The 13397-nt window shown below is 37.3% G+C and overlaps 1 pseudogene; it reads right to left on the bottom strand.

Annotated features, from left to right (window-relative positions):
* Positions 1-10064: 10064 nt before the first annotated feature.
* Positions 10065-12704, bottom strand: LOC139439251 (zinc finger protein 25-like; annotated as a pseudogene).
* Between the last annotated feature and the right edge of the window lie 693 nt (positions 12705-13397).

Below are 13397 nucleotides of genomic sequence, written 5' to 3' on the forward strand. Positions count from 1 at the left end.
CAACTTTCAAGTCTTATTATTTAAGAAATACATTTGGTAAGGCTATAGCTGCCATAGGTAGTGATTCCTCCAATGAATCTGGGCAAAGTCAATTGACACTCTTCTGAAAAGGATTCACAATTCTAGATGCCATTAAGAACATTCACAATTCATGAGAGAAGGTCAAAATTTCAACTTTAAGAGGAGTTTGGAAGACATTTATTCCAGCCCTCATGGATGACTTTGAGGAGATCAAGACTTCAGTGGTAAGAGTAACTGCAGATGTAGTAGAAAAAGCAAGAGAAATAGAATGAGAAGTGGAGCCTGAAGATGTGACTGAATTGCTGCAATCTCATAATAAAACTGGAAGAGTTGTTTCTTACAGACGATCAAAGAAAGTAGTTTCTTGAGATGGAAACTACTCTTGGTGAAGATGCTATGAACACTGTTGAAATGACAACAAAGCCTGTAGAATATTACATAGTTTATAAAGCAGAGTTTGAGAGGACTGACTCCACTTTTGAAAGAAGTTCTGTGGGTAAAATGCTATTAAACAGCATCGCACACTTCAGAAAATCTTTCATGAAAGGAAAAACCAATCGACGCAGCAACTTCATTGTTGTCTTATTTAAAAGATATTGCCACAGCTACCTCAGTCTTCAGCAAATACCATCCTGATCAGTAAGCAGCCATCAACACCTAGGCAAGATCCTCCAGCAGCAAAAAGATTATGACTCGCTGAAGGCTCAGATGATGGTTAGCATTTTTTAGCAATAAAGTATTTTTCACTGAGGTATATACATCATTTTAGACATAGTGCTATTGCTATTTAGATATAGTGCTTAATAGGCTACACTATATAGTATAAACATAACTTTTATATGTACCAGGAAAACAAACACTTCATGTAACTCACTTTATTGTGATCTTTGCTTTACTGCAGTGGCCTGGAACAAAACCTGCAATAGCTCTGAGGTATGCCAGTAAATTTTTAACAAATGTTCATAGGGATTTGGAGTTTTTACTGGGACTTGGTGAAAAATAATTTTACCTATATATATATATATATAATTCCAATATGATAAAAAAAAATACAAGACATTAAGGAAAATAGATATTGAATATAAACTTAAAGGTAAAATAATCTGACATTTTTAATGAGTTCACAAATATGCATTTTTAAGTATCAGGTTTAATGCCTGAAATCAGGCTCAGATGATGGTTAGCATTTTTTAGCAATAAAGTGTTTTTAATTGAGGTATATACATCTTTTTAGACATAGTGCTATTGCTATTTAGACATAGTGCTTAACAGGCTACACTATATAGTATAAACATAACTTTTATATGTACCAGCAAATAACGTGCATATTAATCCTGTCATATTTTTAAATATTTACCGTAAGGTTGATTAAAAGAAAGATCAATGTCCCAGAAGTATCCTGGGGCTGGCCTAGGCCTAGGACCTTGTCTAAGGTCCATTCTTGTGGGAGAATTTTGTAAAACTTGACAAGTCAAATTTGAAAAACAAGAATTATTAAGATAGCTTGCCTTATATTGAGATTTTTAAATTGTAGTCATAAAATGATCTGATGTTAACATAGGACTAGAGATAGACAAATAGATCAGGAGACAGAGAATTTAGAAGCAGACCAACAAAAAAGGGGGAATTTGGACTATAACAAAGATTGCATTAAAATCACAAGATGGGGAGCAGATGTGGCTCAAGCTGTTGAGCACCTGCTTCCCACATAGGAGGTTCCGTGCCTCCTAGAAAACAAAAAAACAAGCAAAATGGAGGAAGCAGATGTGGCTCAAGCGATTGGACTTCTGCCTACCATATGGGAGGACCTGGGTTCTGTCCCTGAGGCCTCCTGGTAAAGGCGTGCCTGCGTGGCAAGCCAGTGCCCACATGGTGAGCCAGGCAGCAAGATGATGATGCAACAAGAGACAGGAAGGGTAGAGTCAAGGTGAGACACAACAGAAAACCAGGAACTGAGGCAGTGTATGTGACAGAGAACCTCTCTCCACATCATAGGTTCCTAGGATCGAATCTCAGTGAATCCTAGAGGATTACTTCTTACAAGGTAAGGCAAATGCACAGATGTAATAAGAAATCAGTGGTTTTGAACTCACAATATATAAACACATAATGTGTGCCAAGAACTACATGCATGTGCAGAGAGAAGGGTATAGGAACATAGCTTGTGTAAAATAATTAAGTTAAATTGACATCAAAGCAAACAAAACTTGTACAGATTGAGGGTTTGAAATTTAAGCCCCATGGAACCACAAAGAAAATATCAGAAAATATGCAAGCTCAGAGACACAGAAATTAGAGTACAGATTACAATAGGCAGGAGGCAGAGGAAATGGGGAGTTAATGCAATATGAAAGTAGAGTTTGAGGAGATGGGGAAGTTTTAGTAATGAAAGGTGGCAAGAACTGCACAACATTGTGAATGTGACTAATCCCACTGAATGGTATGCTTGGGGATGGCTGGGATGGGAAAGTTTATGTTGTATATATTTTCCCACAATGTTTATATTTATGACATTTTAATGCAATGAATTTATTATTTACACATATAGTGCTTAATTTTGAATGACTAAAGAGACAATGACAAGTAAATGCAACATATGATCCTGGATGGGAATGAGCAAGGGATGTGAGAAGATTCATAAGAAAATTATTGGGACATATGAAAAAACCTGAAAATAGACTGTAAGCTTTATATCAATGTTGAATTTCTTGAACTTGAAAACCACACTTAAGGTGGATATATAAGTGAATACCCTTGTTCTTAGAAATGTATATGGCAGTATTAAGTGTTCAAGGAACATGATATACACAGCCTACACCCCAAGGTTCAGAAAATGGATTGATAAGAGACACAGATGGATAGATAACTGGGATGATAAGACAAATGTGGGCACATGTTAAAATTGGTGGTTTGGGGGTAATTGAGGGGGTTAGGGACATGTTGGTGTTTTCTATGGGGTTTTTATTATTTTTGTAACTGTCCTGTAAGTTTGAAAGTATTTCCTGATAAAAGAAGTTTAAAATTTAAAACATATATTGATGAACTTGCTGTGAGAAAGGACTTTCTGCAGCAAAATAGTGAAGCCACTTCAATCTTGAGTGAATTTTCTATTCTGCACAATTTCTTCCCTTCTAATTTTTCCAATATTGCCTTTATAGAAATTATTGCAGTCTACATCAATTATTTGCTATAGAACTTCCACAAATTGTAATGTGATACAACATCCACAAAATGTAATGTGATACAACAATCATTTGTTTATATTTATGAACTTTTAATGCAATGAATTTGTATGTATAGTTCTTAATTTTGCTTCTTATTTTTCTAACCAGATAAACTGTGCTGGTATATATTCTGCCAAAAATATACCTTTAATTCTAAATAACTGAATAATTTTGCACTTTTTTGTATATTTTTTTAGTTTGGCCAAATTATTTCTATGAAGCCTAATTTTTTCCAAATGTGATCATGCAACTTACAAATTTACGAAGGTGTTTAAAATTTTGTTTAAAGCTATTTATTACAAAATATAACACACATACAGAGACCTGGATAAAACAAATATATGCCACTCAAATAAGAATTAGGATATCGCCAGGACCACAGCAGCACTCTATGTATCTGTTTCCTGAAATATAGCCAATATCATGAATTTTACAGTAAGCACTTGTGATTTTTTAAAAATATATTTTTAATATTTTAAAAAAATAATTTAAAAAAAATTTAAGAATGACTTCCTTGGGGATTGGCATCAACTTGTCAGACTCATTTAAGCTTCATGTGTAGCTATAGATAATTTCCACTGCTATCTACTATTCCACTGTATGAATATACCATAATGTATACATTATTCTGTTGATAGACAGCTGGGTTGTTCCTATTTGGGGCTAAGTAATTCTCACACATTCTATACATCAATTTACCTGCTTCTAGACTTCAGTATTATTGGCTACATTTCAATTCTCCACACACTTGTATGTATATGTTATTTTTGTGTTTTACTTTATATCATCTCAACATTATAGAAAATATAATAAAACATATACAAAAGTAAAAAGAACCACATAATGAACCACCAGGTACTTGTCATACTGTTGCCCTCCACCTATGCTTATGCTGATTTTTAACTTTTATGATGGAAAACTAGCAAACCTATGCAAAAGTAGGAAGAACAGTACACTGAACCCGCAAGTACCTATCATTCAGCTTCAGTATTTACTAAATAGTGGCCAATGTAGTTTCATCCAAACCTTGACATGAATGATTTTTAAGCTAACCTCGGCCATCATATAACTGCATATGTAAATATTTTATTATGTATCTCTAAAATATTGAGAACTTTCTTGAAAAACATAACTACAATTCCTGGAAACTAATAATTCCTTTCACAGAATATCCAATCATTGCTCAAATTTCCCTAATGGTCACACAATTTTTAAAATTTGTTTTAATCCAGATTCATGTAACGTCTGTATAATTTGCACCTATATATCTACACGTCCCTACCAAAAATTATTATTATGGTTTAAGTAGTCAATATTCATTCTTATCTATGCAACATATTTACCACAATAATTGCACTCCACACCTTCCTTAATCTGGGTCATTCATCTGGCATTGTTTTGCTTTCCTTCAAAGAATAATACCCTTTTATTTGTTTAACCCAAGACTTCTGACAGAAAATTCTCATTTTTGTCTTCAAAACTTTACTTGGCCCTCTTTCTTAAGAGTTATTTTTGTTTGGAACAAAAAGGAACATAGAGTTATCTTTCACTTTTTCTTTCACTAATGATCATGACAAGACAATTTCTTGTTCCTCTGATGTAACCTTTTCATTCCCTGGATGTCTTAGTATTCGACCTTCATCTTTCATTTTCTATAGTTTTCTTATCAGGCTTCCAGGAGCTCATTTTATGTTATGTCCTTGGTATTACTGCATTTCTGATATCTGTGAATAAATGTCTTTCAATCATTCCTGGAAATTTCTCACCATTTATCTCTTAAATACTATTCTCTACATCCTCTGCAACTCAATTAAATAAATACATAAAACATACTACGTATCCTTTATAATTTTCAGTCTCTTTTATATTTGACATCCATTTGCCTCTCTGTGCTTTACTATAAATGATTTCCTCTGAACTATCTCCCAGGTCAATTTGTGTCTAATCTGTTAAACCATCCAATTAGTGTTAAGCAGTTCTAGAATGCCTATTTGGTTAATTTTTCAGAATGACGAGGACACTTTTTGTTGTTTTCAGTAGCCAAAATATTTAACTCCAGTCTTGTATCTCCTGTAAGGGAGATAAACCACTAACTTTGTTTCATCATTTACGTGTGTTAAGAATCTTCCATAGAGTCCCTTGTGTCTGCTCTTTCTGCTGGTTCTTACACATGGTTACTATCTCTTTCTGGCCTGGCTATCTGTGATTATGTGCCGAGCATAGTAATTGAAAAATTATTTTCAAAAACTTATCTGAGGTCTAAGATGATTTTTCTGCCTTCAGAGGAATTTTTCTTGCTTCTGACAGGGAATTTGGGGGCTCCAACACTCCTTGGTATTTTTAACAGACTTTCAGGGCCTAGAATGTTCTAGACCTCCCAAACATCTTGAAATCTGGCTAAAATTTGTAGGAGGGCTGATTTACTTCCTGTTCATCATGTAAGAAAGTCCTCCAAGGGCCAAGTCAAAGATGAGATTATTATTATAGTCCATCTGCCTTATGGACCACAGGTGTCTCTTTTTTCCCATCAGTACCACAACACTCCCAAAAGCAAATCTCAGGCTGGCTACTCTCTCAGATCATTCTGTGCTGCAAGGGCAAAAGCAGGATGACATGGTGAACTAACATCTTACAATTCCTGCCCTCTTCCATACCACATTCCAGTAGTTACTGTCTTTATAGTTCTTTGATACTCCTTGGAAGATTTTTTTAAAATATTCTGTTCAACTTTGTCAATTTCCATCAGTACATTGATTGGTCAAACTAATCTTGTCTATGCTCAATGGGAAACTATTTGGTCACTAAGAATATTATCAAGCTAACACTGGGGGATGGAAGAAGAGTCCACAGCATACCATAAAACTAAAAATGCAAATTACACAAGAATAGGTAAGGTATCTTATTTTTAAAAAACAAGCACATATCCTAAAATCTCAACACTGAAATGTATGAAACAAAAAAATCTGTACTATGCAAAATAAATATACCGGCATAGAGCAATCCAGAACAGTCTGCATGACAAAAATTCTTAGACCCTTAAAATGTTTTAATTATATGATTCCATACCAATTTTCTCATAGGACTGAATGAAACACAATGAGGACATATTCTTCTAGAGCATAAATCTACAACCACTCCAGCATACTCTTAATGCTGCTGTGTATGTTATAAACATTATTCAATTAGTCATAGCAATACTTAAAATTTTCTTCTCAGACCTCTAGCAGTGATTTTAGGCATATCTTTTTTGTGACCTCGTGAACACCCAGATGATGTTTTCATGGAATTTTAAACTATAGCACTGAATATTAATTCAACTTCAAAACCTCCAAAGTGTGTAAACAATACCATTTTTAGCATAAGTTTCTCTTTACTAAAGTGCCACTACCATGCAGTGAAAACCACAATTCATAATCAACTGAGCAAGTCAGCTTTAGGCTTTGTGATACCAAATAATTATAAAATAATTTGGAAGCTGCATTTGTTAAAATTTTACAACAAAGTGAAAGGGAAAATTTCAAATTTCATGGTTCAAATTCCCACAAAATGCCAATGTTGTTTTATATATTTGGTGCATGTTCTTATATTTGGATTTAAATGCATAGAAAATGATCAGGAAGGATGCACACTGACCTAACCAGTTTCCTGAATGACAAGTCTCAATACTGGAACTGTACATTATGGCAGATCTTATCTTTACTTGTTACTAATTCATTTAGAAAAAGAATGTTATGTAGTACTTGTGAAATGAAAAAAACAATCAGATCTCACAGTACACAGTTTCATATTTCTATTTTAGATGCATAGGCTAACCTCACCAGTCTCCCTATGGAACTCTTACATAAGTCAGTTCCCTCTCCGATACCCACTCTCTTTATCTTTATGTCAAGGACACCATTATCCAACATATCCAGCTCACTAAAATCTGAACATTCCTAGCATAGGTCTGGTGCATAAAAGGTACTCAAGAAATTTATGTAAGAACCTATCACCATCCAGAGGAGGCTATAAACATGGGGAGGGGAAATGAGTTGCCTAGGGTCCCCCAGCAGAGATAGCTACTTTGGTCTTCCCAGACCTTCTTCTCAATTGCTTCTTCTACAAGGGATACAGATTTCTTGTCTCTTCCAGGATGAGCAGACTTGTTGATCCTGAGCCAGCGGTCATAAATCCAGGATCTCTCAATGCTGAGCAAGCTGTGGGGGCCCTAAAAGCCCCCAGAGATTGACCATGGCTCCTAATCTCTTCCAATTTCCTTTTTAATGGAATGTTACTCTTAGATTGTAGAGAATGACTGCACCCATGAGCTCTGTTGAAACTGTGCAGCCGTATCGTCTGACCTGCCTCCCCATGAAGTCAGCAGGGAGTACCTTATTAGTATATTCATGGAGATTTTTTCAGTGTTAGTTCTACTCTTCCATTTTTATAAAGATAAATAAGGAGATGGAGGCTCCACTTGGATGCCAGGGGGAATAAGACATTCAGAGTCTGGAAGGCTGATTATTAGGCATCATGGCAAACCTCCACTCTTGTCTGCTCCCAATATACCAATGGGATCTTCAAATGTGATCCCAAAAGGGAACTTAAGAGTATGAGATCTTAGGATCTGAGGGAACAGGGGTCTTGGCTAGTTAGAAAGCAAATGATTCCCAGCTCTGCATAAACTCTGAGAACTGTCTATCATACAGTTTCCCCAATAATTGTCCCTGCCTCAGCAGCTGTCTAGTGCCTGGACTGGAAGAGCCTTCCCTTAGCATATGCAGAATGATTCTCAGATTTCTTGAGCTCTTTCTCTGCTACCTCCCTCTCCAGTAGTCTCCTCCCCAAATCAGAGCTGATTTAACCACACTGAACTCTGAAACGTCTCTCCATTATTGAGCCAGGGTATATTTGGCATTTTCCCTACATATGCCGTATCAGGGCTTTTCTCCCAACAGGAAGCTGGGGACATCACAGGGATTTTTTTTTTTTTCCTCTCTAAGGAATCAGTCACACAAACCCTAATGTCCAATTGCTTAAAAGTTGTTTAAAATGGCAATGGAGGGATACTGGTATGGGATACCAATGACAGGTGATATATGACTGACAGGGAGCTGTACAGAACATATGTCCAGGGTGCATGGTAATGTTTGGATATACTCATAGTGGCAACAATTAAAAACCACAGTAGGGGGGGTACTGGGTTCCTGGCCAGTGGTGCTCTGTCGTGGTCCCTAGGGGAGCAGCGACAGTCTCCCAGGTACAGTGGTGGGGACCGGGAGGGAGTGAGGGTTCAACAGTGAGCCCCTGATACTAATGACTATGCTTGTGAGCTGATAAACCCAAAATAAGAACAAGGCCTAGAGCAACTTTGTGCCTGGGAATTTCCTTCTGTCAGCCTTCATGTTACTCAAATGTGGCCAGTCTCGAAGCCAAACTCAGCATGTAAATGCAATGCCTTCCCCCCAGCGTGGGACATGACACCCGGGGATGAGCCTCCCTGGCAACGAGGGACCACTATCAAATACCAACTGATGATGCAACTGGAAAATGACCTTATACGGAAGGTTCAATGCGGATCAGCAGAATATCCATGTCTACATAAAATACCATGACTTTAAAATGCTGTTTGACCTAAAGTAAGGGGGAAATGGAAAGGAGAAATGAGTTAATATGGCTACAAGTTTCTAAAAAAGAGTCTGGAGGCTGGCAGAAGGTTTGCCCTCATGCACAACTGAGCAGAGTCAGAGAGACAGATAAAGCAGATACAACCCCCAGATATTGGTTCCTTTGAGGGCTAAAGAGACCCATGGGAGTTATGGTCATGGCCGATGGGGTTAACTACCAGGGCAGATGGCCCCTCTTTGGAAATGGTGTCTATGTGTGATGAATCTGGACTCAGATGGGATCTCCCTTCATAAGACTTTCATGCTAATGTGCTGGAGGTGCAGTTAATGTTGGGGTTTAAGATATATTTAGGGGATTTGAATCTCTAGACTGACAATGTGATAGCCAGGTCCTGAGCCTCAACAGACTCCAGCACCTACAATCTGAGTTATTGGACTTACCACACTCAGCTAAGATGGAGTTGAAGAAGGACAACCACCACACCATGGAGCCTAGAGTGATTACAACTGAAAATGGGAGGATTGCATCCAGCATCCAGGTGGAATCTGAGCCTCCTCTTGACATAGAGGTGCAATGGACACAACCAATCCAATGTCCACATAGAAGAGGTGGCATTGGATTGGGAAAAGTGGACATAATGGACAAAGGGTATGGGGAAAGGCAGGAAGAGATGAGAGGTGGAGGCGTCTTCGGGACATGGAGCTGCCCTGGATGGTGCTTCAGAGGTAATCACTGGACATTGTAAATCCTCACAGGGCCCACTTGATGGAATAGAGGAGAGTATGGGCCATGATGTGAACCAATGTATATGAGGTGCAGAGGTGCCCAAAGATGTACTTACCAAATCCAATGGATGTGTCATGATGATGGGAATGAGTGTTGTTGGGGGGGGGGAAAGGGGGGGTGGGGGGGTGGGGTTGAATGGGACCTCACATATATATTTTTAATGTAATATTATTAAAAAGTCAATAAAAAAAATTAAAAAAAAAGTTGTTTAATATTTTTCCAGTTTTCTAGTTGTTTCATATATTGTGTCCAGTTTTCCAGTAGCTTAGAATGAGACAGCACTTTGTGCAAAAGTTCGTTTGTAGAACAATAAATCTTTTCAATAATTTTATACTTAACTCTGGCATAAAATATTATCCCATCTAGCCATTTAGTCAGCTAAAAAATTTACAAACACACTGTTTGGATTCTTTATTGGAGAGGGTGCTTAAGAACAATGGCTATATTTATTGATATACACCAAGAGAATGCCAAGAAAGATATGAGTACATTGATTTACACTCCACAAATATTTTATTTAAATATAGATTTTGTTTTACAGTTGAAAAAGACACAGGTGTTTAAGCATGAATATTTACAACATGTCATAGTTATCAACCAAGTTGGGGTACATTTTACCTAGGATTATATAGGTTCCAGTAAGCAAGCATATATACACACTATTTCAATGATAAAGCATACTCAACTCAGTGGTTCTTCATATTTATGCTTAAAAACATTACTTTTAATTACTCGACTTAATCATGCTTTTCAAATTTAGATGCTATAGCAAATTGGTCATGCCTCTAACTGAATATTTTCAGTAACAATTTTGGTGTCATATATAAAACAGGAGTTTTAGTATATTTCCTGGAAAAAATATTATTTTCATTTCCCAAAGTGATTAATTTCCATTCAGATAAATCCTCTGACATATGATCAAAAATGAATCATTTTGAAAGTTGTGACACATTCAAAATTTTCATAAGGTGCTCCAAATATCTGCTGTTCAATGGGATGTGACTTTACTCTGGGTAAAATACTTCTCATGTTTATATTAAGTTTCTCCCCTGTGCTATTTCTTATGCAAACTGAGTAAGTGAAATAAGAAAAGGTTTCTGTACTTTCAGGATGTAGACAGGGGTTTCTTCTCTGTGTAGGTTCTTGAATTAATCAATTTTGAATTTTTGTAAAAGGCTTTCCCACATTTGTAGATTCACAGGCTTTCTCCCTTGTGTGTGTTCTCTGATGAGCTGAGAGGGATGACTTTTGGCAGAAGGGTTTCTGCCCTGTGTGTGTTCTCTGATGTACTCTAAGGGATGAATTATGGTAAAAAGTTTTGCCACATTCATTACATTTATGAAGTTTCTCTCCCATGTGAGTTCTCTGATGTTTAGTGAGACCTGACTTCTGGTAAAAGGTTTTCCTGCATTGAATACATTCATAAGGCTTCTCCCCTTTGTGTGTTTTCTGGTGTACTCTAAGGGATGACTTCTGGGAAGAAGTTTTCCCACATTCATGGCATTCACAAGGTTTCTCCCCTGTAGGTATTCTCTGATGTACTATAAGAGATGACTTCTGGAAAAAGGTTTCCCACAATCACATTGAGTTTTTCCCCTGTGTGAGTTTTGTGATGCACGCTAAGTTTTGACTTCACAGAGAACCATTTTCCACATTCATTACATGCATAGGGTTTCTCTCCAGTATGAGTTCTCTGATGGTTAATGAAGTTTGGCTTTTGGGAAAATGTTTTCCCACATTCATTACATTCATAGGGTTTCACTCCTGTGTGTATCCTGTGAGGTACCATGAGGAATGAATTGTAGAGGAAGGTTTTTCCACATTCATTACATTCATAGGGCTTCTCCCCTTTGTGAGTTCTCTGGTGCACACAGATATTTGACTTGTCACAGAATTTTTTTCCACATTCGTTACATCCACATTCATTACATTCCCTTGTGTGTGTTCTCTGATGCACTATGAGGCCTGACCTATATCTGAATGTTTCCCTACATTCAATGCATTCATGTGGTTTCTACCCTGTGTGTATCCTGTGAGGCCTGATCTATTTGTAAATGTTTTCCCACATTCACTACATTCATAAGCTTTCTCCCCTTTTGTGTATCCTCTTATGAACTATGAGAGATGATTTGTGGCTGAGGGTTTTCCTGCAATCACTACATTCATAGAGTTTTTTTCCTATGTGTGTTTGCTGATGTTAAGGAAGAACTAGTGTCTGCCAAAAGGATCTCCCATACTGATTATTTTCATAGGGTTTCTTTCCTGCATATGCTTGCTGATAATGAGAGAGATTTGGTTTCTTGAAGACTTCCCCACCCTCATCACATTCAAAGGTGGTTTCTCCTTGTTGAGTTCTCTCAGTATGAATGGGAAGGGACTTCTTGCTAAAACTATTCTCACTCACATTACAATCATGTTTCTCTCCCAAGGGAACTCTATAGAGTTTATTCAGAGTTGACTTTTGTTGACTTTTCCCCAACAGACCTCCTCTCACAGTCATTAAATTCATAGCCATTCTCCCTTATGTGATTTCTATGATGGGCAAGAAGGGCTGAATTATTAGAAAAGGTTTTCACATTTCATGTACTTCTCCCATGAGTATTCTCTCTTATGGGTAATGATGTCTCCTCATGAAAGGCTTTCCCACATTTGTTACATTCAAAAAGCTGCTTCAGAGTTTGAATATTCTGATGCTGGAATAGGACCTCACTTTGACTAATGGCCTTCACAATTCTGTCATACACAAAATGTTCCTCTCTGGAATGAGGATTCCTATGCCTTATACCGAGGAGTAATTTCCCATGTGTATTTAACTGATCAAACTTCCTTACAATGGAGTTTCTATTACTAATAATTAATTCTGAAATATAGTGCAAGCTCATTCCACCTAAGTCAGATTTATCAGGTATTTTTCCATTCACACTGGGTTTGGGTTCACACTAAATATTTTTCCTAATGTTCTATTTCTCACCTTAGACAGTGTTTTGTTAATGAAATCAACTTTCCATAAAGGCTGGTCTTGGTTTTCCTGGATCTTCTCCATCAGGTCATCAACTTTCCAGAATTCTAGAAATGAAAATAATTTACCATACCTTATAATTGTTAACACATTTAATGTGAAAAGGGGACTTAATCTACAAATGCCTAGTATAGCTTGGCCTTTTGGCCTGAAAGTAAGCCCAAGGGCATACTTCTTGCTCCCCTAGATTTAGACAAAACAAACAGTCTGCAGTAGTGGAAAATGGGAGAGGAGTCCAGGAAAAAAAAACAGGAATTTGACACTTTAGAAATATGATCTTCAAAATTGAATAAACAGGGGGAGCACATGTGGCTCAAGTAGTTGGGTACCCTTTTCCCACATGGGAGGTCCCAGGTTCAGTTCCCAGTGCCTCCTAAAGAAGATGAGCAAGACAGTGAGCTGATGCAACAAGCTAACGCAATGACCTGATGCAACAAGACGACATAACGAGATGAAGCAAGAAGGAGACACAAGAGACATAACAGCAGGAAGCAGATGTGGCTCAAGCAGTTGGGCACCCTCCTCCCACAAGGGAGGTCCCCGGTTCAGTTCCCAGTGCCTCCTAATAACATGGAGACACAGAGAGCACACAACGAACAGACACAAAGAGCAGACAGCAAGCACAAACAGGTGGGGGGGAGGTTAGAAATAAATCTTTTAAAAAAATAAACAAAGTTAAATAAACAGAAAATATTTCAAACAAGACACTGCTTAGATGAATGCTTGAGACCTAAATGAAT

This window comes from Dasypus novemcinctus, chromosome 6 (genome assembly GCF_030445035.2).
Source record: "Dasypus novemcinctus isolate mDasNov1 chromosome 6, mDasNov1.1.hap2, whole genome shotgun sequence".
Classification (NCBI taxonomy): domain Eukaryota; kingdom Metazoa; phylum Chordata; class Mammalia; order Cingulata; family Dasypodidae; genus Dasypus; species Dasypus novemcinctus.